At 33.5% G+C, this 21,460-nt stretch overlaps 1 protein-coding gene across 8 annotated transcripts in view; it reads right to left on the reverse strand.

The window, feature by feature from the left end:
• Positions 1 to 21,460, reverse strand: part of LOC106802351 (uncharacterized) — a 119,284-nt gene that overhangs the window by 34,205 nt on the left and 63,619 nt on the right. For 4 of the 8 annotated variants that reach the window (XR_015553428.1, XM_087436090.1, XM_087436091.1 and 1 more), the window contains 2 exons: positions 15,875 to 15,956; positions 12,082 to 12,199 (listed from right to left, as the gene is read on the reverse strand). The exons of 1 other annotated variant lie outside the window; for it this stretch is intronic. The gene's annotated coding sequence lies outside the window, so the exon portion shown is untranslated. Of the gene's footprint in view, positions 1 to 2,534; positions 11,829 to 12,081; positions 12,200 to 15,874; positions 15,957 to 21,460 lie in introns of those variants that run through there. 3 more of the 8 variants (XR_015553429.1, XM_087436088.1, XM_087436092.1) reach the window with 3 other exon arrangements.

Consider the following 21,460-nt stretch of genomic DNA (forward strand, 5'->3'; position numbering starts at 1 on the left):
GACTGTTTTAGGATTATAAAATTTGGGACAAGACAGAGTCAAGTTCAACTTCTTACAATTTAAAACTGAAGCTTGGAGAGAGACAGCAACTTGCTTAAGGTCACACAACTAACCAGTAGCAGAGCTAATTTTTAAATATTTGAATAAGACCACACTTAACATCTCTGGGATAGGAACAGTTTAAGCTTCTGTTTATATTATCATTCCTCTGGAAAAGTAACCAAGCTACCTAAACACTTCTTTAGCATAATATTCACAAATATGAATTTTATTATATTGCATTATAAGCTTTTGTTCTGCTTCATTTCATGGTCTTCTAAACCAGAGGGAAAGCTTTGGCTTCTCTTACATGCTCAATTGTTATCTTAATAAGATGCATCTTGATGACACTGAAGAGAGACTAGTATCAGAGGCAAGTACCTCTGAACAAAGTGATTTGTTGGATGAATGAATAGCTATACACACATTACTGAATGAGAATGAAGTAACGGAGGTTTCATTGTCTGAAAATCAGGAGAAAAAGATAAAAAATAACTTAGATTCTCATGTCTAAAATCATCAAATTAATTTAGTGGATATTTTCACTTCTAGTTTATATTACTTACTTGATTTTCCACAGTATTTTTAATTCTTCTATGAATTCTTGAAGGAATCCTAATTCTAAGTTATTTCTTTAGACATGCCTATATTAGAGCAATTTCTTTTCCCCAGGAGCAAGTAATAGAACCAAAAGCATAGTCTAAAAAGAATTATTTAAGGGGCCAGCCCGGTGGCACAAGCAGTTAAGAGCGCCACCCAGCCACCACTGCCGCGGCACAGGGTTCGCCGGTTCGAATCCCCGGCGCGCACCGACGCACTGCTTGGCAAGCCATGCTGTGGCAGCATCCCATATAAAGTGGAGGAAGATGGGCATGGATGTTAGCCCAGGGCCAGTCTTCCTCAGCAAAAAAAAAAAAAAAAAGGAGGAGGATTGGCAGATGTTAGCACAGGGCTGATCTCCTCACACACAAAAAAATTAATTAGTTAAAAATAAAAATAATTATTTAATCTAAAAAATTCATGTTATTATTTCTGAGAACTTTCATCTTTTCAACTGAGAAATTAAATATACAAATATTGAATATTACAAGTAAACACTGAAAACAGAGAAGGTTCTAAAATTATAAGATTTGTTAATAACAGAATTCTAAAAATTCTGACTTACCTTTTAAAACTCCCAAGTTAAATGAATCAGATTAATTAATTCAGTGTTAATTTAAATGTTTATTGGATATCTACTGTGTCAGGTATGTTTTCAGTTTAATTTTAATGGTGTCCTTATATATGTAAGGAAATTGTTACATAAGTAACATATCAGAAGTAACATATCAGATACCACAAATTGTAAAATCATACTTTCTACACATGAATAAGTTATAATTATGAAAATTTAAACAGCACAATTTCATATAAAAAGATTATCATATTAAGACAAGAAATGAAACAAGATGAAAAGTAAACTTAGCCAAAAAAAAGGAATTTCCAACCACTGTAGACCTCTCCATGGCTAATAATGATGCAGGCTTGGATTGAAGTTATAAGATGATTTCATCATTCTCATGCCTCCTCTCACAGGTCCCTAGACAAATTCTATTAAGCAATTACCTACCTAAAGCTAACTAAGTGTTGGCACTCTGCCATGTGTTATATTTAGAATCTTGATTCCAAAATCCTATTCTAATTTAACAGTATCTTAGGCTTTTTCCTTGTCTAAAAATGAAGAGGGTAACAAGTATTATCTGGCAATGAGCAGTTAATTTTACAAAACTTCCTAAAAATGAAAATAATTTTAGAGTAGCAGACACATCAGGTAAATTATCAAGGAATACATTTGTTAACTATGAAACACCCAAGTATTTTACTGACAGGTAGGTCATGCCTAGTTTGGGAGGAATTAACTACGAAGAGCAACAGAGGCCACCATGTGAAACTGATCCAAGAGGCTCTATACAGCAAGCAGGGTATTAAGGCTAGAGCTTCAGGTAATTTGGGAATATACTTGGGTCTCCCAAACAAAAGTAAAGCCTGGGAGCCCGATGATTTCCCAATGCAGGGCAAAGCATCTGAATGCCATGGATTTAGGCAGGGAGGATTCAGAGGCTGGGTAATGTGGGTTCAGGCAGGCATGTAGAGTTCTGAGTCTGGGAGAGCAACAAGAACAGAACACAAATACAGTGCTAGGAAAAGGTGTCACACCCTATGAACTCAGAAAGGTACAAGTGAAAACTATTTTTTGATGAGATAGAAAGAGAGAGGCAGTTACAAATAGCTGTTCTGGTTGGATTATTACATACGGGCTAATATGAATTCATTGGCCTAAGCAAAGTTGACTTGGATTTTAAAGCTGTCTCAAGCAATCAACTGTAGGGTCAATCGGATGAATGATGAAGCAGAAAAAACAGCAATTAAATAATTTTAATACTTTTTAAAGTACTTAATACTTAAAAAAAACCCCGAATCTTGAGATGGTAACAAAGTTAACTGGAATTGCTGACCTCCATAGTGCTTTCTTGTAACACCTCAGAAAGAATATCTGAGGGCTGGCCCGGTGGCACAAGCGGTTAAGTGTGCGCGCTCAGCTGTGGCGGCCCAGGGTTCGCCGGTTCAGATCCCGGGCGCGCACCAACGCACTGCTTGGCAAGCCATGCTGTGGCGGCATCCCATATGAAGTGGAGGAAGATGGGTATGGATGTTAGCCCAGGGCTGGTCTTCCTCAGCAAAAAAAGAGGAGGATTGGCAGATGTTAGCACAGGGCTGATCTCCTCAAAAATATAGGAAAAAAAAAATCTGGGACTCCTTTCAGTCTGCTAGAGACAATTTTTCTTAAGACTTACATCAGATATATTGTCAAAGTTTCTCTTGCCTCTGTTACCTAGGAGATAAAATATGCTCTGTGAAATTCTTTATTCTTTTACCAGTTCATCATTTCAATGAGAAATAAACATTATTAAACATATAAACAAATAAACATATAAAACTTTATTTTACCTGGCAAGTACTATTTCATGTTTCTCATTTCTCTTTCCTTCTGATCCTTCAATGGAATTGTGACATTGGTGATCTCTAAATAGATTTGACCTAATTAAGCCTGGGAGAATTCCACTGAAAAGTAAAGTCTAATTTCTGGCTATCTGACCAGTGAGTTGTTTTGAATAGCCATAACAATATTGGTATCATTGTATTCTATAATAAGGAAGGGAACTAACATATTACTGAGTGCTATGTGAGGTCATCAGCTCTGTTTACATTAGTCACTAAATGAGCTGACTTAAGATACAGTCTCTGGGCTCAAGACTATTAAGCTTACAAGCTAGTAATAGAGAAATAAGAAAATAATTACAACATAATGTTAACATAAGCAATAATGAAACTATTATAAGGGTGACTGTACAGAAAAGGGAGTTATTAACTTTCTGTGTTTGTGTATACATGGAGGGGGTTGGAGGAGGCTGCCCTTCTGAGGTAATACCTGAGAATATCTCTGAAGGCTGAGTAAGAATTTGCTATACTGCCTGGAATTGCTCTATGAGACAGAATGAAGTTAATCATTAAGCCTTGCCAGAAGTCCAATTCTTTAAATTGACATGAAATACTAAGAAAATTATATGTCTGATAGCTTAGGGATAAGTAATTTCCAAAATAAGTTTACAATTTAGATGTATAGTTTGTCTGCAGCCTTTTAGTTAGAAAAGGTCTATTTTCTCTCTTAGAGGTTGATGAGATTCCAGAGAGAGAGTGTGCTTAAGTGAGATGACACTGATGTTTGATGCTTTAAAAACAATACAACCAAGTATGACCTATAGATTGTGTAGACTTACCCTGGACAGTTAGGTGGGGGAAGTTTTCTTAGGGGAGGACTATGCTATTATATTAAGGGCTGATTGAAGTCATATATCTGCACATATATCCATGGACCGCACATACATACAGAAGGACATGGACTCATAAACACCTCATATCCAGTCTTACTGAAACACACATCTAAGAGCATGCCTCCTTGCAGTGGGACAGTAGTACCATCATAGAATATTTGAGAAGATAATTTGTGCTTGGTATAGTACTTTCACATACATACCTATCTTTAAGACATTCTTTGGAACGTATCTATCATTTTGAGCATTTTAGGGCTTAATATTTGTTAATTTTGTCTCCTCTACCTCGTTAGCTATAGGACTGAGGCTATAGATATAACTACTAAGAGTGTGAGCTCTGCAATCAAACCACTTCAGCTTGAATCCTGATTCCCCCACTTACTAGTATGTGACATTAGGCAGGCTATTTCTTGTAACATGGGGATAATGACATACCTCCCTCATAGGGTGGTTATGAGAATTATATGGGTTATTAAATGTAAAAGCTGCTAGCAAAGAATAAACATCACTGTCTTAGCAGTTACTATTTCTATCACTACTAGCAGCACCTAAAGCTTGATGCTTTCTATATGCACTTTTAAAAAATCAAGCACCCTATGGGGTAGGTATTAAAATGTTTTGATTTGATTGATTTGGGTCACTTTCACTAAAATAACTGCTCAAAATAAACAATAAAAATTTACTGGCCTATTTCCCAGAGGGGCAAATAAACATTAACAAATGTGCCAGGGCTGATGTTCATTACTGTATTTACAATTCTCTCTTATCAAGAATGTCATATAAAATTTGGAAGAGAACCAGAGTAATGTGAAAAGTACTTGAACTGTAAAAACTAAGAAGCCTGCATTAAAAGATGTCATAAGAATTATCTTCTCAGCCAAGCCATAACATTGTTTAATGAAGTCTCAATGATTTGGTCTCAAAAGACTGGCAGACACTACAGAATGATTATTTCCTGCATATTTGATGCCAGAATCAACTAGATCCCCTGCCAATTTCAGAGTGAGATTGAGCTTCCTGGGAACACTCCATTTAATAAACAACTGAGCGCCTACTATGTGCGTGGTAAGATGAGATAAGCTCCAACTGAAGCTGAATTCCCCTACATTTAATTACAGAAGGAGAATTCCAAGAGTGTTAATTCTAAGCCCAAACTATGGCCCTGCTGTCTTCTTAACATCCAAGCAGCCTAGAATATAAACATCAAAGAATGCCCCATTGACACTATAACTCAACTCTCCTCAAATCAAGACGGTAAGACTAACAATTTCTGTAGAATCAATTCCTTCCTGTTTATCCAAATTCTTCAACTTTATTTTCCTTTGAAGTCTTAAGAGGAAAACGAAAACTTAATAATCCAGTTTTACCCTGGATTTGTCCAACAGCCTTCAAAAAGCAATCCTTCTTCAAAACAAATGCAAACTTATAAAAGCTTTTAGTATTTAAAAATTATGTTCCAACTCTAGTATTTAATGAAAATGTTAACAATGAGAATGAATTAACATTTTCATTATTTCATAGTTCTCAGACAAGTGACACGCTTCTGGAAACCTTGATCCTGAACTTCTTAGAGTACCTTCCTTAGATACTGTCAGTTCTGTTAAAACAATGATCATTTTCAGTAAAAACTGTCCTAAAACAAAACAAAAAACCCAGAAGTTTTCCTATAATTTCCTTTGGTCAAAAATTGTCTTTTGTTAGTACAAATACCCTTACATTTTAAAGGCAAGGATTTGTTCAAGCTGATGTACTGATTTTCTTCATTTCAAATGATGTCTTTAAATCTTACGTTTTCCCCCATTTCATCATTTTTGAGGTCCTTGGCAAAGCAGTCCATTTCCATAATGCACACATCCAGAGTTTGTAGAAAGCCCTTGGTTGTTTTAAGAGTTTATATTTGCATCCCTGAAACTCCATCTCCCCAGTTTTGCCCTCCAGCGCAACACAGAATAAATAAGTCTCAAGATTGTTGTCTTTTCTTTTACAAGCAAGCTTCTCAATACCTTCAACCACTCCTTATGACATTTGAACACCTCATATTTTTTCAGTTCTCTGAATGCCTTCTAGTTGGTTCACATCCATACTCTACATGTGGCCTGACATGAGCCCTACACACCAAGACTTCTAATCAACAACGGTTTGGGGGAACAAGTGTTTATTAGCATATAGCAATAGGTTAACCTGAAAAAATGAATTTTCATGCTAGTTTTGAAATTTGTTGAACCTTTACCTAAACTCCAAATTAAATTATCCAATTTGGCTATCCAAAAACCAAGACCATCTGGTATTGCTGAAAATGAGGAAGAGTACATTGAAAGAATTCTCTTTTTTCTTTTTTGGAATTTAGTTATTAATGAATATGGGAAGTATTGTAAAATCATCACAAGTTTTTCCTGAAGAGTATAACTATGTAGAACTTTCCAGAAAGAATAAGGCATCATTTTTTAAAGCTCCCAATTCCTTGAGTTTTAGAGGTAAACACATCTAAGTATCGCTAATTTAAAAAATGGCATGACAGCTTAACTACTATGGACCTGAGGCTTTACTTTTGGGTATTTTTCCTATTTCTTCAAAGGATGCAATACTCACTAAAATGCTGACAAAAGTAGCGTTAACAGGCGGTCTGACTTGAAATCTGTACCATGGGCCTGTTTTGGTGATAAAAACTCCTCCCCTCAGATAGATTCAGATTTTTAGTGTCCCAAATAATGTAGTTTCTTTATTGGCCAAGTTGTTTTCAGATTCTAAACCTGTCTTTCTAAATTAAACTACTACTGTTCTTAAAGAGTTTTAGTTAAATTATAAAACATTAGCATGTGAGAAAAATAGATTGAGACATACCATTTTTGCTTATATTCTAAATGAGCACCGTAAGTCATACCCTATGAATTTATATATTTATCATGTTTACATTTTGTTAACCATAGCCATATGTTTGAAGTGAAATGTCCAAAACTATCAGTAAATGTTTTTTGACTATCAAATGTGAATTCCACAATTTTAGAACAGCTCAGCTTTTTGATCAATTTGATGTGATTACTGGGGTACAAAAGAAGAAACTTAACTCCTAATTTAATTAACATACCAATCTTCGACTTCTCTCTCTGAACAAATCTTGAGCAGTATATACATTTTATTTCAGTAGTTGTTTTTCTTACTCTCCTACTTAAATCCCTTCAGTGACCTCCCTTGCCTCAGAATGCTTCTTACACTATGGAAAGGTACCCTTGGGGATAACATACAGATGTGCTAGAGGAAGCCACAGGGTAAACAAGATTCATCTTCTCATATCCTCAAATTTACTAAAATATCTTGAGACAAAAAATTAAAAATTTTAAGCATTTTACAATAAAATATTATGGAATAAATTATAAAATTAGTGGTATTTTTAAGGTATATTTTAGATAAACGTAAAGAAAAAATTTCTGAGCCAGAAGCATATCCTGTATCTCTTCTCTAGAAGGAGATGCTCTTTCCAGTCCCTGGCATAGTTATGAATTAGATTAAGAAATAAATTTGCTAATACAACTATGCCACTAGAAAGGAATAATATAAAGCTAATCATAGTAGTTGCCATTGGATGGTAAAAATGTGATTTTTAAATAGAATTTTTTGCCTTTTCTGAGGTTTCTATGCCTATGTATTACTTTTATGCTAGGAAAAATTAAAACAAACTTTTTAAACAGAAAAATCCTTAATTTTTAGATCTGAAAGTCAGTTTCATTGTGCTATTAAATATTTATAACTATAAAATAAACCAGATTTGCTTTTCTTTACATAGTTCATTAATAGAGTTTCAAAATTAAAATAGATTATCTACTCCTTTTCTTACACTTACCTTTTGAGGTGCTGGGGGCTGGAAGAGTGGACAAATGACAGCAAAACCTCTCAACAGAATTCAAGAAGTGATTCTTGAATTCCTTTTCAACACTCCTTTGAGAACACAGAGTAGATTGCTTCCCTAAAGCTGACTTTAAAATGATCTGATTTTTGAAATTATCTATTCAATTCTTCCCATGATAGACAATTCTTCATTGTCACTTCTAAAGTTCCTGAACCCAGTAGGATTTCCATTTACAGATTTCCAAAGAGGGTGATTTTGTGGTAGTAAGGCTGTTTCAAATAATTGTTTTTATTTTTCAAGGATTTCTCTCTCTCCTTTTCAAAAAACAAACTTTCCCCCCACTCACAAAAATCATATATACTTATTTATAATCAAGAAATAAGATCCACTCCCTCACCCTAATAAGATTTATCTGACACCCATAGTAAACCAATAATAACAACAGTTTAGCAAATGTATTCTTCTAATGAATCTGTTCATACAATTTGGTAAACTTTTCCACTTAATCGTGAACAACCTTCTAGCTCATTAAATATTCCTTATATTATTTTAAATAGCTTTCCACTCAGCATGTTATTTAATCAGCCTTTTATTATTGGACACTTTAAAAATTCTTCCAATCTTTTAATATTATAAACACACTATAATACACAGATGGATTATTTCTTAAAAGAGCATATTTATCAATTGCTTTTACAATATTAGAAAATTGAAATCGATAATTTATTATTCTTTTTTTTTGGTGAGGAAGATTAGTCCTGACTAACATCCGATGCCAATCCTCCTCTTTTTGCTGAGGAAGATTGGCCCTGGGCTCACATCTGTGCCCATCTTCCTCTACTTTATATGGGACGCTGCCACAGCATGGCTTGACAAGCAGTGCGTTGGTGTGCGTCCGGGATCTGAACCTGCGAACTCTGGGCCGGCGAAGCAGAGCGCGCACACTTAACCACTACGCCAACGGGCCGGCCCCTATTATTCTTTTACTGTGCTAAAATCCTTGAAATATATTATGGCTGGTCCACACTCTACTATGTGTGATATATATAGCTTTTCATATAACTGAGGGAAAAAACCAACTATATCACTTGTCAGCATAAAATTAATATTTGAACTTTGAGACCTGATATTTAGGCTGGTATTTTGAAGTTCTGGATATCTTAGTCCACTTGCTTTCCTTCATTTTGTTTCTCAAATTTTTAATTTTTATTCATATTGCTAGTACATTTAAAAGGTTAATATGTATGAATAAATGAGGTGCAATTAATGATAGAAGTGTTATGTCCCTCAGGTATGTTAAATTAGAGAAAAGGGATAAGAACTACAGATAGAGATTGTTCATACCATGCAAAAGAGGGATAATGCCAGACTGTTAAAATCAGGAAAAATTTAGCACACGTGAGAAGTTTGGCCTGATTTTTAAAAATGTACAGTAATTAGTTGAGAGAGAACTGGGGTGTGAAATATCATAAATAAAGGCATGGGGACAGAAAAATGGATGGATCAGGATCAGTTCACTTGAAGAAAAATGGAAAAACATAAGGAGGTTGGGGCAAGATCATGAGGTACAAGCTAAGGAGTTTGCATTTTATACTATAAGCAAAAGCAGTGTTTTAGGAAAATTAGTGGGACATACCACAGCGGATAAAATAATTACAAGCAAAGAACTCTTCAGCTATGACACTGCAGAATAGGAATAAGTGAGAAATAATGAAGTACTTCACTATGGCAGGAATTCCAAGAATGGAGGAGTCAAAGATAATTGTGGTTCGTTTGGGTAAATGATAAACATGAACAAGTTCAGAGTGTCTCTTGGAGCCATTAGCTTTGACTTGCTAAAATGATTAAGTAAAAAACAATTTCAGAGTCATCAAAGCACAAATCGTAAAAACCTGATCATCACACATATACCTATTAACCAACCATTTAAACATTTCGTTTACATTCTAAATGGTCTCAGATGAAGGCTCTAACCTTGAGTCAGATTCATAAAAATAATCTGTTCTATCTACAAAGGTCAAATAGGCTGAGGCAAATACAACTGTCAAGGTTCTCTTAAAGAAGTATGGAAAATTAAATCTGTAGATTAAGATAAAAGCTTAAACAGCCATAAGATCTGGCCCCTATAAACTCTTTGATCCTATGAGCTACGATTCACCTCTTGTATATTTGATCATAGCCACCTAGACCTCCTTGCTGTTCCTTGTACAGACCAAAAATGCTCAAAGTCTTCGTAGTTGCTATTTCATCTGCCTGAAAGGCTCTTAATGGTTTGCTCCCATATCGTTTTTTAGGTCTCTGTTCAAATGTCATCTTTGTGAGGCATTTTCTGACCATACTATTTAAAAGCATACCTCTCCTGCCTTCCAAACACCTTAATCCCATCCCTTCCACCTCTCTTGCTTTATTTTTCTCCATAGAACTTATCACCATCTGACATACCACATATAGTACTGTATCAGTGTTTTGTCTATTCTATTACTGATGCCTCACTCCCAAGGTTGTAAGCTCCATGAGGGCTGAAATTTATCTGTTTTGTTCAATGCTGATTCTCAGCAGCTAAATAGTAGAATAAATAAATTTGTACCACTCTCTTTATATATAAATGTTTTAAATCTATTTTTTATTTGGTGAGGAATATTAGCCCTGAGCTAACATCCGTCGCCAATCCTCTTTTTGCTGAGGAAGACTGACCCTGGGCTAACATCCGTGCCCATCTTCCTCTACTTTACATGGAATGCCGCCACAGCATGGCTTGATAAGCAGTGCAAAGGTCTGCGCCCGGGATCCAAACCCGAGAACTCTGGGCCGCTGAAGCAGAGGGCGAGAACTTAACCACTATGCCACCGCGCCAGCCTCTTAAATCTATATATTTTTTTTTTTTTGTGAGGAGATCAGCCCTGTGCTAACATCCGCCAATCCTCCTCTTTTTTTGCTGAGGAAGACGGCCCTGGGCTAACAGGGCTAACATCTGTGCCCATCTTCCTCCACTTTATATGGGACGCCGCCACAGCATGGCTTGCCAAGCAGTGCGTCGGTGCGCGCCCGGGATCCGAACCAGCGAACCCCAGGCCGCCACAGCGGAGCGCGCGCACTTAACCACTTGCGCCGCCGGGCCGGCCCCTCTTAAATCTATTTTTAATGCTCCTTGTCAAACATTAGTATTTTCACACTGCCAGAAAAGACATTCATGAAAATATAAATAAATTAGTATAAAAATCTGCACAGACTATGTTAAAATTTACAAATTCTCTTAAGAAATGATGTACTTAAACTTTCTTGACTTATACTATGGGACAACAAACACTCTACACTTCATTGCTTCATGCTAAAGGGTATTTTTAACTGATAACATGGAAACTAAAAAAAAATAAATTACCCTATAGTTTATCATCATATGCATTAAGTCCAAAAAGAAAAAAAATTTTAATGGTACTATAAGAACTTACAAATGTTACTTCCATAAATATAATCATTCCCAAACTATAAAATAATAAGATGTGGAAATAAGCAAACTCTGGAGTGATTTAAAGTTTCTACCATTTCCTTAAGATATTCTTTAATAGAATAATCCATGCTAAATGGTTAAATTATGAAACAAAGACATATAAACTACTTTTAATAACAAGTTAATTAAATTCAGGAACATTTAGTGTAAAAGTGGCTTAAAATTTTTTTTTTCTCAGCACAATTTCTCAAACAAAATCTAACCCTATAGCATAAGATAAATATAAACAATAACAAGATTCTCCAGGCAGTTTACATTTCTTCAAAACACAGAAGTCCAATTACAAGTAATAATAAATATCAGATTATGCAAAGTCTCACAGAATTAAGGGGGAACTGCGCTCATCAATATGCTAATCTAAGTGTATTACTCATGAAGTTTTTGCGTTGAATTCAATGTATTAATAATCAAGAAATAGACCCAAATAGAAATTATAAATGTTGAATTTAATTTCAATATATTAAAGACAAAAAAACAGCAACTAACTTGTCATTTTGCACAGTAATTTTAACATAAAAGGTTTAAAATTATTTATTTTGCCAACATTTTCTTCATTGCATATAGCCTAAAAAAAAAAAAAGACATCAGAAATCTGTGGGATATATTTTACAAATAAACAAAGTAAGAACATAAATTCTTAAATTTCTGGTAGAGGAGTTAATTTTGCATTAAAGGAGCTCAAGTTCTTAGTAATAAAACAGAAATTGTAAGAAGTCCCTTGATACGAGATAAGAAAATAAAAATTTTTAGCTGGAAATGTACTGATAATAGTCTCATTTCTTCTCCCAGATATGCAAGCAGTATGTCTCAATACTTACTAGAGCCAAATCTATCTCAAAAGTTTAGGACATTAACTTTTCTCCTTTTTTTTAATACTCAATGAGAACAACACTTAGAATAAAACTTTTTCCATGAATAAGGGATAGTAATATCCACCTGCAAAAGGAAAAAAAAATTTTGATTTAGAATGTCAATTTCTAAATAAATAAATACATTAACTTAGAGAGCATCGTCTATGAAAGTATAATCTTGCTAATCCAATTATGGCTAACCTGAGCCTGTATCGATAATGATTACTTACTGGCTTAAAAACACCTATAATTCTATAACAATCAAAAGGACATATAAGTGATGGGAGAAAATCTTTACTGTTAAATACAGAATTTAGTCTATGGGCAAATTTTCAAATCTACTATTACATATCAATATGTGTGATCTGAAGAGATTTGTATTCGAATATAGGATGCAAACCGAATTGTTGAACTATTAAAATATTCCTATCACTACCTCCTGGGTACTTGCCTGAAGTCCTCTGAGTTAGCTCTAAACTCAATCCACGCTCCAAGTAACAGATTTAAGATGCCTGATATTGGAATTATTTGGCATCAACTTAAAAAGAACCCTGAATGAAAAAGATTAGGATTTTCCCCTCAAAGAAGATGGAAAAAATGAAATTTAATATACACTCCTATATAACTATTTCTTCTTTGAAAAATAAATAGCCAAATTAAGATTAACATTAAACCGGGGCCAGCCTGGTGGCGCAAGCGGTTAAGTGCGCGTGCTTCGCTGCGGTGGCCCGGGGTTCACCGGTTCGGATCCTGGGCACGCACGGATGCACTGCCTGTCAAGCCGTGCTGTGGCGGCGTCCCATATAAAGTGGAGGAAGATAGGCATGGATGTTAGCCCAGGGCCAGTCTTCCTCAGCAAAAAGAGGAGGATTGGCAGATGTTAGCTCAGGGCCGATCTTCCTCACACATATGCAAAAAAATTAACATTAAAGGCTATAACTTTTATTTTACTATTTTCTTTTTATGTGTTTCAAAATTACACAAAGATGGAAGTATATTAACTCTTACGAATAAAACTTCCAGTCCTATTGAGTTACTTAAATGTGCATTTCATTAGTTATTGACAGGCTATTTCCTCTTCTCTAATATGAGACTGGAAAGAAGCTGCATAAAGTTACAATAAATTTCAATGCAACATTTTTTCTACATTTTCTTACTCCCCCAGTATTTCAATTTTCCTTTAATCTAGTCTTAGGATTAATACAAGAAAAGTTTTCATCTAGCCATAATAGCCCCAATGGTCTTTCTTCACTTCTGGAGCACCTAGACATAAAGATTCACCTAGTAAATGTAAAACACAGGTTTTCTCTCTGTCATTTAGAAGGCAGATTAGACTAAATATAATTTTCTAAAATCTGACTTCAAATACATTTAGGAAACAAAGACAAAAAAGAAATCTAACTCCTGGGTTGTTCTGGAAAATATTGGACAAACTTTGCAATTCATTCAATAAATATTTCTAAGCCTCTATGTGTTAGATCCCAGAATATTTTTAGTGGAACCAAAAATTATCATGTATTTGTTACAGTCTTTAATAAAATGGTTGAAATGAAATAAAGGAAACAGGTTAAGAGCATGATGAATGGTTTTTAAAAGCACCACAGCAATATTATTTCCATGTAAAAGCTGGCATTTAATTCTAGCCACCATATATATGGTACATTGCTTCCTTATTTTGGGAAAAAATTTTTGCTGGGAAAAACATGAGATTGTCCTTAAAAATGAGAGCTTTGTCTTATAAAATATTTTCTTTTTAGATCCTCAAATACAATTCCTTAAATTACATCTGAAATACTTTTAGGGTTTCCAAAATAGACAATTATAATTGGAAATGATTAAGAACTGCTTTTGGGGGCTGGCCTGGCGGCATAGCAGTTAAGGTCGTGCGTTCAGCTTCGGTGGCCCAGGGTTCACAGGTTTGGATCCTGGGCGAGGTCCTACTCACCACTCATCAAGCCATGCTGAGGTGGCGTCCCATATAGAAGAGCTATAACTCTATAACTACGATACACAACTATGAACTGGGGCTTTGGGAAGAAAAAAGAGGAAGATTAGCAACAGATGCTAGTGCAGGGCCAATCTTCCTCAAAAAAAAAAAAAAGAACGAACGAACTGCTTTTATTTTGTAGATTTTCTGCTCAGTTATAATTGAAAAGGGTAAGACATTCCTTGTAGGAAATAAGACCAGAAGTATGGTACACTACACAAACACACTCATCTTATCCTGAACATCAATTTTTAGTTTAATGACAATAAAATATCAACAAATAAGGAATAAAAGGTAAAGAAAACGTTTTCCTTCAAATTTTAATTAAGTTAAAAATTTTGACTGTATTTGCATCTATAAAATAACTATACTAGTAATTTTTGGCGTAACACTGAAGTTAAATATTGGATATAAAAAAAGCAAACAAGGCCTTCACATTTTTGAGTTGTCAAAGAAAAATCTTCAGCTAAGGATTTAAAAAAAATTTTAATAAAAACAAGAAAAAACAATATGATAAAGTTAGAAGCCATAGGATTAAGATCCTAATCTGTCATGTGTAGCAAATTAATTTTAGTTTCTGTTTCCTGAGCTACCCAACAAATGGGCTGGTCATCTGTTAAGGTCTTTCCTACCTTTAAAGTTATGATTAAGTGCACTTTGAGATACAGGATTTCAGAAATTTAATTCACATGTTTTGATACTTTCCCCCTTCCCTTATAAAAAAATATTTAGAACCATTACTAAAAACTGTCTTCTAAGTTCTGTTCAAAATGTATATTTTATAATGTACATTTATTGGAGATAAACAAATATCTTTAATTTCTTTTTACTACAGCAACAAATGGAAAACTAATATTTCTCTTTTATCTTAAGTAAATCTGAATGTTTACATTGAATATAAATGTGCATTAAATTTATTTGATGCTGTATAATCTCTTTCAATAAACTCTTAATGACATTCAACACAATTATTAAATTGCAATTATACTATTTTAATATACTCAATACATCTGAAAAGTTAGTATACTGATTTTCATAGAATCATACTAAACATAACAAGATTATCAATAATACTGAAAATATGTCGTCAATAAAACTGAAAATACATCAGTAATATTAATACATATTAAAATACGACTGTAGAGTATGGCCAACCTTACTTCAGCAGCACAGTTAATACTGGAGATAATTTTATAACCTTAACGCCAATATTTACGTGCTGCTAAGGCACTGCTGACATTGCTATCATAAGAGCTATGAATAAAAAGAAATATATTTTCTTCAGAAGATCAGATCCTTGTATTTTTGAGGCAGCACAATATGGCCTGCACCTTTTCAAAATCCACAAACCATTATGTGCTGCTACTTTACTCCAAGGTTTTGTTTTTTTAAACACAGATTAGCACCTAAAGATACAAAAAAGTTTTCTTTTAGAAAAAAAAGAGGGTAAAGACAGTAAAAAATCCATATTTAAAGATTCTAACATTGACATAGTATGTATAATTAGTTCTTTCTTAGAAGCTTTTAAGTAGCATAATAAAACTTATTTCTACATCAAAAATTTAAGGAAAGCCTACTATGTGCTAAGCACTTTGTTATAAGTTAGGAACACAAAGATGTATAATATGAGGAAAAGAAAAGCATTTTTTTCCTGGGTCAACTTAATAAGTCAATACAGTTAAATATTTAATCAAACTTTTGAATGTATTAAATATATGAAGTTAGTTTTTCCTTTTACAAACAAAAAGTGAATTCATAAAATTTGGTCTTTACCTTGGTAAAAGCATAATTTACAAATAGCATTTCATTCCTTGCAGTACACCTTTCAAAAGATATCTTCATCAAGTAGGTAAGACTTCATGTCAAGGGAAAAATAAGAAATGATACACAAGAGCTAAGTTTCAATAAATTTAAGCTAGCAAAATGCAAATATACTTTTAACGGAAAAGACTAGAAGTTGTACAATATTTTAATAGTAAATGAAGTAAAAATATACAAAAGACTCAAAACAAACCAATTTTCTCCTAGATAATTTATATTTAAAAAAATTTGAATATTATTTTACACTCAACATTTATTTCCCTATTAGAAGTTACTGTTAGAATTAGATATCAATTTATTATAAGAAGTAATTTGAGAATATGATGTCTTAGAAAGGTGTTTGTACCCAGAGATGAGAAATAAAACAAGAATCCTGTGGCTCTTGATCTTCCTATCCCCTACTTGTCTCCACTCTTCACCAGGCAAGTAAGTATACTCCTGAACAGTTTCCACTTACTTAGACATAGGAATGAAATTACTTCTCTTTCTAAAAGATACCAGAAAATTGCCACCATTCTAGCTCAAGCCTTGAGAAGCTCTTTTGCCCCAGTTTTCTCATCATCAAAACGGTTATGCTAAAGCTACAATACTTCAATACTACAATACAGAATAAGGTGATGTGCATTGAAATTTGCCCCTCCCTTCTAACAATCTAATTGTTTATACAAAGCACAACTGTCATATAGTCCACATTAATTGTGAATATTTTCCCATTAAAAAATATATGTAGCTCATCTCCTATCTGAGCAACCCATGTTTCACATACTACTCTATGACTGTTTCAAGTTGCTGCACAACTTTTAATATAAAACCAAAATAAATCTGCAATGACTTGAGAAATACATAATACATATTTGTATTGGTCAATGATGTTAAGGAACTGTCCTTGAGGCTACCCTCCTCTCTCAAACCCACTTTCCAGACAAAAATGTAAACATGACATTTTCAAATATACAAAAAAGATATATACACACATTTTTTCATTTAACAAATATTTTATTGAACACCTACTATGCGCAAGGCACTGTCTCAATTGTTACATGAGTCGGTACACTAGTGTACCAAACAGATACAATTCTTGCTCAGAAAGAATTTAAAATAATTTAAATTATAAGACACAAAATCATGAAACAAATAAATAACTGTTCAAGACTACATATTGTTCTTTGTTCCTGCATAGTAGACATATACATTAAATGATTATTCCAAAATCAAATGAATGATTATTTCAAAATCAAGAAGAAATCAACTGGATCATTTCAATTCCAATTCTTCTTTTTTTTTTCCTTTTGCTAAGTCTATTTTAAACTAAGCCAAGTGTGCCAAACTTGAAAGAAAGTAATGTGAACAGTGCAAAATGCAAAGTCAATTTTATAAATCTTTTTTTGAAACACTTTACATTAAGACTGTCTTCATTTATTATATTTTTAAAAATTGTGGTTAAATATACATAAATTTTACCATTTTAAAGTATACAGTTCTGTAGCATTAAGTCCTTCACATTGTTATGCAACCATCACCACCCTCAATCTCTAGAACCTTTTCATCTAGATCAACTGAAACTGTACCCATTAAATACTAACTGCCCATTTCTCCCCATCCCCTCAGCCCCTGGAAAGCACCATTCTACTTTCTATCTCCATGAATCTGCCTATTCTAGGTATCTCATATACATGGAATCATACAATATTTGTTGTTTTGCATCTGACTTATTTCACTTAGCATAACTTTTTCAAAGTTTATCCATATTGTTGCATATATCAGACTCTTTCCTTTTGATGGCTAAGTAGTATTCAATTTTGTGTACATACTATATTTTGTTTATCCATTTATTTGTCATTTAGGTTGTTGTGATCATTTGGTTATTATAATTAATGCTGCTATGAACATGGTATACAAATATCTGTTTGAGTCCTGCTTTCAGTTCTTTTGGGTATATACCCAAAAGTGGTATCAATGAATCATATGGTAATACTATTTTTAATTTTTTGAGGAATTGCCATACTGTCTTCCACAGTGACTATACCATTTTACACTTCCATCAGCAATGCACAAGTGTTCTAATTTCTCCACATCCTCGCCAACACTTATTTTCTGTTTTTTTCGATAATAGCCATCCTAATAGGCATGAAGTGGTATCTCACTGTGGTTTTGATTTTCATTTCCCTAATGATTAGTGATGTTGAGGATCTTTTCTTGTGTTTATTGCCCATTTTTATCTTTTTTGGAGAAATGTTGATTCAAGTCCTTTGCTCATTTTTTAACTGGGTTGTTTGTTTTTTGTTAAGTTATAGGAGTCCTTAATATATTCTGGATATTAATCTCTCATCAGATATATGATTTGCAAATTATATTTTCTCCCATTCTATAGGTTGCCTTTTTACTCTGTTGGTAGTGTCCTTTGATGCACAAAAGTTTTAAATTTTGATGAAGTCCAATTTATCTTTTTGTTGTTGTTGTTGCCTGTGCTTTTGGTGTCATACCCAAGAAATCACTGCTAGGTCCAATGTCATGAAGCTTTCCCCCAATATTTTCTTCTAAGAGTTTTATAGTTTTAGTTCTTATGTTTAGGTCTTTGATTTATTTTAAGTTAATTTTTGTATATGGTGTGAGGTAAATGTCCAGCTTCATTCTTTTGTATGTGGATATCCAGTTTTCCCAACACCACCTGTTGAAAAGACTGTCCTTTTCCCATTGAATGGTCTTGGCACACTTGTTGAAAATCATTTGAACATATATGAAAGGGTTTATTTCTGGGCTCTCTAGTCTATTCCATTGGTCTATATGTCTGTCTTTATGCCAGTACCACACGGTTGGATTACCATGGCTTTGTATTAAGTTTTGAAATCAGGAAGTGTGAGATCTCCAACTTTGTTTTCCTTTTTCAAGATTGTTTTGGCTATTTGGTGTCACCTGAGATTCCATATGAATTTTAGGATGAGTTTTTCTATTTCTGCAAAAAATGTCACTGGAATTCTGATAGCGATTGCATTGAATCTGTAGATCACTTTGGGTAGTATTGTGATCTTAACAATATTAAGACTCCCGATACATGAACAAGGGATGTCTTTCCATTTATTTGTGTCATCTTTAACTTCTTTTAGCAATATTTTGTAGTTTGCAGTGTATAAGTCTCTCATCATCTTGGTTAATTTTATTCCTCAGCATTTTATTCTTTTTGATGCTACCGTAAATGGAATTTTCTTAATTTCCTTTTTGGATTGTGCATGTTAGCGCCTAGATGCAACTATTTTTGAGTGTTGATTTTGAATCCTGCAACTTTGCTGAATTTGCTTATTAGTTATTAACAGGGATTTTTTGTGTGTGTGGAATCAACAGTTTTCTACATATAGGATCATGTCATGTGTGAACAGAAATAATTTTACTCTATAAATCTCTTATACCTGAAATTGGTTCAAGAGCTGTCTGGCAACCTTGGTCCATTCATTCTCTCATCCTTTTAGAAAAACATCAGATAGGTATCTCTTCTCTCCTTTCAAACTTTCAATATCTCCCCTTTCATCCTCACTTTCACTCAGAAAACAAAGCTATCAGCAGAGATTTTCTCCAACTCCCACCTCATCTATCTACCCTCATGTACCTGTGCCCATGTAACTCTTCCTTCTCTGTATTATGAACAATTACTGTTCATAAGACCAATCTCTTCCCTTGTATACTAGATTTTATCCTCTCTTGCTTACTTAAGGATATTCCTCTAGCACTCTCCTCTGTATCTTTAATTTTCCTCTCTATTGGATCATTCCTCTCAGCAAACATGCTATAATTTCTCTCACCTGAATTTCTTCTCTTAAAGATTATTACTTTCTATGACAATACTGCAATTTTATCACTAATGTTTTAATAAACACCTTAGGGGAAGATTTTTTTCCTACTTTTAACTGAGATAAAAAATAACTGCTTTCTGTTTGAAAGCCTGATAAATTTAAACTATTAGAAAAAATTTATTTCCACACTCCAGAAAACTATGAAAATTCTTGATTTAAATGTATTAATAAATCAAAAGATTACAGTGGAGCAATTTCAGCCAGAGGGAGAAGGTACATCTCTCTTTACCTGTGTTCAACAGCAACAACAATCTCCTAGTCTGGTAAGCTTTGATTTTTTCCTTCTCACTTATAATGATCTTCTACTTTGGGGCTGCCAAAGTAGGTTTTATGCCTTCAAGAAGGGGTTATTTTAAACTCAACATTTCTTTGAATCTATAGACTCTTTCCACTGTCACATGATAGGGATATTCAGATGCTAATATATGGCATGAAAATATTGCTGCTGCTTTGTTATTTAGACACATCCTTTATGTGTCACTACGTTACTTTAGATTTTTCAAATAACTTAATTTTACTTTTAATCTGAAATCAACACAATTTATAATAGCAATTACTTTCTTCAAGGATGGTTCAAATTCTGCATACAAGCCTCTAAGGAGCTGACCACCACAGAATGACTGTTCTTGCTCAGGACAGTGGAATATTACATGAGTGGTATGATATGTTGATATTATACCTGGAAAAAATTTAAAATTAGTCCTTCTTTACTATCATTAAGCAAAGGCTTAAATTATGGGGTCTAACCAAACTGCATGACAATTTCACTAAACATGGTAATTTTTTCATTACTTTATTAAGAAATTGAAAGTTTTATGAAATGTCCAAATATATAAAATTCAGACAATAGATTAAAATTTGCTTTTCTTTTACTTACTGGTTTTTGGATACAAATGCTTGAAAACAAAAAAATTATATTAACTAGAGAAGATACATCTAAAATCAGTGTTGCAAACAGGCATGCGATAAAATAATATTCAGATATAATCCAAAAACCTGTTTTATCATCCAAAAACCTAGTTTTTGAGTTTAAGTGACTATAAAGTACCGTTTCTACACTCCCTGGAGTTTTTCTGATGGAGAAATTAACGAATGAATGATTACTTAGAAACTGTGTGTCAAGTGGATTTCAACTAAGTTTATTCCAGGAAAGTCAGGCTATATATATAAGCTCCCAAAATATGTTATTTTATTATTAGATTCCCTAACAATAGTTTCCTTATATACAAAGTTAAACTACTTAGAAGCTAAACATTTATATTTTTTGAGTTAATTTTTGATGACCTTTCTCTACTTTCTAGATATGAATAAGTTACAAATATACCATATCAGCTAAGAAATGTAATACAAAAGGTTTGATTAGAACATAAATAAATATGCTATTTATCTTAACATGTTTTTTCTTCTTAGATACATTCTTCTTTTGCACTTAAATTATGGATACTTATCCTTTGCTATTCTCTCTTTACACTCGGTTTTCATCCTTGTCAATCATTCTTTGTATTCAGTTAGTCAATAAAACCAACTGATTCTTTGAGATCTCAGTTTATCAATTTTTTTGCCATTCTTAATTTCATACCTTAAAACTAGGTCTAAATACCTTATACCTAAAATTGCATTTCAGCTGGACTTCCTATCTTTAGTCAATTAATAAAACTTCCTAATATTCATACATTCAAGAATATATTTGTGG

Source organism: Ceratotherium simum, chromosome 10 (assembly GCF_057802395.1).
Source record: "Ceratotherium simum simum isolate JZ-2026a chromosome 10, ASM5780239v1, whole genome shotgun sequence".
Lineage (NCBI taxonomy): Eukaryota > Metazoa > Chordata > Mammalia > Perissodactyla > Rhinocerotidae > Ceratotherium > Ceratotherium simum.